This window comes from Mus caroli, chromosome 11, assembly GCF_900094665.2.
Source record: "Mus caroli chromosome 11, CAROLI_EIJ_v1.1, whole genome shotgun sequence".
In the NCBI taxonomy this organism is placed as follows: Eukaryota; Metazoa; Chordata; class Mammalia; order Rodentia; family Muridae; genus Mus; species Mus caroli.
In genome coordinates this window covers 69,749,021-69,753,615 of record NC_034580.1, presented here as the reverse complement: position 1 = coordinate 69,753,615, position 4,595 = coordinate 69,749,021, and the positions used below count along the sequence as shown (strand labels likewise).

The window sequence follows — 4,595 nt, the reverse complement described above, 5'->3', positions numbered from 1 at the left end:
AACCATCCGTAACGAGATCTGGCGCCCTCTTCTGGTGTGTCTGAAGACAGCTACAGTGTACTTACATATAATAAATAAATAAATCTTTAAAAAAAAAAACAAAAAACAACAACAACAAAAAAAAACAAACCATTTTAAAGTTTGGTGTGGAAGCATATGCTGGAATCTCAGAACCAAGGAGAGGAAGGAGAAACACCACACCAGACTCCTACCCTTAAATAAATAGGTAAAAACCAAACAAGAAATAAAAGACCCAACCCTTACATATAAGCACTAAGGCATACAATCACTTCCCAAACTATTTCTTAACAACAATATTCCATCAATAAATTTCACAGCTAAAATCTGATTTTAAAACAAAACAAAAACCACATATTAAAAAAATGAAACCTGGGCTGGAGAGATGGCTCAGCCGTTAAAAGCACTGATTGTTCTTCCAAAGGTTCTGAGTTCAAATCCCAGCAACCACATGGTGGTTCACAACCATCTGTAATGAAATCTGATGCCTTCTTCTGGTGTGTCTGAAGACAGCTACAGTGTACTTACATATAATAAATAAATAAATTTTTAAAAATGAAGCATAAAATACCAAATTGATGTTTTTATTTAAAGATTTATTAATTTATTTTATTTATATGAGTACACTATAGCTATCTTCAGACACACCAGAAGAGGGCATCAAATCCCATTACAGATGGTTATGAGTTACCATGTGTGGGAACTAAAAAGTGGGGGCAGGGGAAAGAGGGGGAGGGAGGATAACCCACATCTGGCCAGAGTTCCACCTATGCTCTGGGCAGGCAGACGCGGGAGGGCTGCCGGACACTTTCCACTGGGCCATGGGTGGGCATCTATGCCACTGACCCCACTCGAGAGGGGGTGGACAAGGGGCAGCCCTCAATGGGGGATTGGGGGGAACACCCTGTCGCCCTTGGGTTATGGGAGAGAGGGCTGAAGGAGAGAGGTTCCCACACAGGAGAGAGTCTGCGAAGTGGGCCTTGATGAGCAGAGACTGTCTATGGTTTTAGAGCTTTATTATAGAAAGACAGGGGAGAGAAAAGGTAAAAGAGAGAGAGACCAGCCATGGCCAAGAGGAGAGAAGGGGGAAAGAGAAAGAGAGAGAGAAGAAAGGCTACAGAGTAAGAGGAAGAGAGAGGAGAGGAGAAGACAAAGAGAGAGGAGTGAGAGTGAGGAGGGGCCAAACAGCTCCTCTTAAAGTATGCTGCTATCTTGTCTNTTGCTAGGTAACTGGGGAGGAGTTTAGCCTGAAGGTCAGAAGCTTGGGGCATTGCCTACATGATTACCAACCATGCTTCTCTTGTGGGGGCTGAGGGGGTGGTAACTTTGACAGGAGCCAGGGTCCAGGAGACATGAGAGAACTCCTTCTGTCCCATGTAGGTAAATTATCACCACCGGGTCCCAGCGTTCAACATCTCAGCTTGACTGGAGACGAGCCTGTCTGTGTATAGCCCAATGCCCCCACAATCATGTGGTTGCTGGGAATTGAACTCAGGACCTCTGGAAGAGTAGTCAGTGCTCTTAACTGCTGAGCCATCTCTCCAGCCCCCAAATTGATGTTCACCCCCAAATTCCAGCTGTCAACCCTGAGACATGTGCTTAGAATCCTTCAAATATCTGTCTTGAAAAATCTATGAAGCAGGGGCTGGCAAGATGGCTCAGCAGCTAAGAGGACTGTGTGCCCTTCCAGAGGAGCCAGGATCAATTCCCAGCAACCACATGGCAACTGATTGTAACTCCGGTTCCAAGAGATCTGACACTTACACCAGTGCACATAAAATAAAATTAAATAAATTATTTAAAAGAGGGGAAAGGAGCTGGAGAGATGGTTCAGTGGTTAAAAGTGGTAGCTGCTCTTCCAGAGGTCCTGAGTTCAATTCCCAGAAACCACATGGTGGCTCACAACCATCTGTATCAGAAGAGGGATCTGATGCCCTCTTCTGGTGTATCTGAAGACAGCTACATTGTATTTATATACATTAAATAATATTTCTAAAAAAGAGACATAGAAAGGATGTGTTCTCAGTGGTGTGAGCTGTGAGACCACAAGAACCATAATCCATTAAAAAAGAAAAGAAAAGCCGGGCGTGGTGGCGCACGCCTTTAATCCCAGCACTCGGGAGGCAGAGGCAGGCGGATTTCTGAGTTCGAGGCCAGCCTGGTCTACAAAGTGAGTGCCAGGACAGCCAGGGCTATACAGAGAAACCCTGTCTCGAAAAACCTAAAAAAAAAAAAAAAGAAAAGAAAAGAAAATCTATGAAGCGGCCTGTCTAGTTGATTCAGCAAGTACAGGTACCGCTCCACAAGCCTGACTATGGGGTAAAGGGAGGGCTCAAGTTGGAAGAGAGGACTGGCTCCAACAAGTTTTCCTCTGACCCCATATACATATACATGCATGTGCTCACCAACTATATATATATATATATATATATATATATATATATATATATATATATATATATATATACATACACACACACACACATATAATGTTAAAGATTTGTGTGTGGGTATGTCTATGTGAATTTATGTGTTACCACATGTATGCAGGTGCTTTGGGGGCCAGAGGGTGTCAGATCATTAGAAAATGGAATTATAAAGACAGTTGTGAGCCACCTCATTTGGATGCTTGGGGAAAACAGTCATGGTTTTAACTGCTGAGCTACCTCTCTAATCTCAATAAATAAAAATATTTTTCTAAGAAAGAAAATCTAAAGTGAACTTGGTGTATGCCTTTAATCCTAGCACTTAGGAGACAAGGTCAGTGTGTTTAACATAGCAAGCCAGGCCATCCGAGGTTGCATAGTGAGACTATGTCTCAATTAAAAAACAAAAACAAACCAAAAAACTAAAACCACTAGGGCTGTAGAGATGGCTGAGGAGTTAAGAGGTGGTGCTACTCTTTCTGAGGAGCCCAACTCCCTACCTTAGAAGGCTCACAACTGCCTGTAACCCCTGCTCCTGGGTATCTGATTCCTCTGGCCTTTGTGGGCACATTCCCTTTTGTACACATAACCCCCAACACACATAGTTAAAAATAAATCCTAAATCAAAACAAAATCTATAGAGTATAGCCAGAAAACACAAAAAACACACAAATTTTTATTTTAAATCATTCCATCTAATCCACAAAAGCCTCGTTAATAAGCTGTATGGGGTAGCCCAGGCTAAGGGAAATGCCTTGCATGTATGCATGTACTTCTTTCTATATGCATGCTTGTGCCCATGGCGACTAAAAAGTGTGGGATTCCCTACAATGAAACGTACAGGTGATTGTGAGCTGTCACATGGGTGCTAGGAACCTAACCCAGGTCCTCTGAGACCAGTATTGCTTCCTGGGCAATGCTCACATCAACAGTACACAGTTTACTACAACTATGTGTCACTCTCTACCGTATCCTTCACCAACATCAAACTTCCTGAAGGCAAAAAATAGAGCTAATGCCCCACCTCGCAGAATTAGAGACCTGGGGAAGGGGCTCTAAAAGGGACCTGTCAGCCATTCTATGGAGAACAGCCTTACACTGCTTCCCCATGTCCTCATCAGTCAGAAATGTTGATACAAAAATTCTACCAACATTAGCACTTGTCTTTTTGTTGCTAAAATGAGTCCAGACAACAGCAATGGGCTTAGTGTCAGCACTTGAATTGCTTGAATTAGAATTTTCAGCATTCAGCACCAACAGAAACCAGTTAAGAGGCCTAAGATAAGTGAAATCACAAGTTACCATAGGAACTTGCACATCGCGCTAAATGGCAGGCTGGAGATGGGAAGTAGGTCAGTATTTCTGCTTAACCAGTTCTACTCCATGTCTTCCTCTCCTGGACTGAAAGAGCATTCTCCTCCTGCCCGCTCCCTAACAGGATCAAGAAGGAGTGTCAGGTGAGCTTCCCACAAGGCAGGAGAACCAAGAGGAAGGTCAACCCAAAATCTCCTGAGTAACCTGGATCTACCCTGGGGAAAGGCCATCGTTGATCATGAGCACCAGTGCTGAGAAACTGTTGCTGGGTTACTACAAATCAGAAACTGCCACACATAGACACCCAGCAGTTTCAGTGCATCTAATAGAACACTGGGGAATGCATTATTAGCAGCTTAGGGGTGATGGCAGTGGTGTGGAGGGAGAAATACTGTGTAGCAAGGAAGGAATCTCAGGCCTTTATTGAGTGGCATTCTTTGATGGCTAGAAACTGCAAGGCTATATAAGATACCCTGAAAAGGAGAAAGGCCGTTCATAGTTTCCTTTTCTAAGCAAGCAGACAGACAGACAGATGATTGATAGATAGATCGATAGATAGACACTGATTTTGCACAGACACTTGCCCTTCAACACTAGCATCTGTGATGACTCCCTCAATCAAAGAGGGCAAAGGAATATGTCCCTGAGCGGCTATGGGGAGTGTCAGAGCCCATTATGAGCTTGTTCCAGCTGTGTCAAAAATGTGGGCAGCAGGTTAAGCAGACACTCTCGCCAGGTGGTGGTGGCGCACGCCTTTAATCCCAGCACTTGGGAGGCAGAGGCAGGCGGATTTCTGAGTTCGAGGCCAGCCTGGTCTACAAAGTGAGTTCCAGAACA

At 43.9% G+C, this 4,595-nt stretch overlaps 1 protein-coding gene across 2 annotated transcripts in view; it reads right to left on the bottom strand.

Moving 5' to 3' along the window:
- Nucleotides 1–4,595, bottom strand: part of Mettl16 (methyltransferase like 16) — a 50,896-nt gene that overhangs the window by 6,318 nt on the left and 39,983 nt on the right. The window lies entirely within an intron of this gene.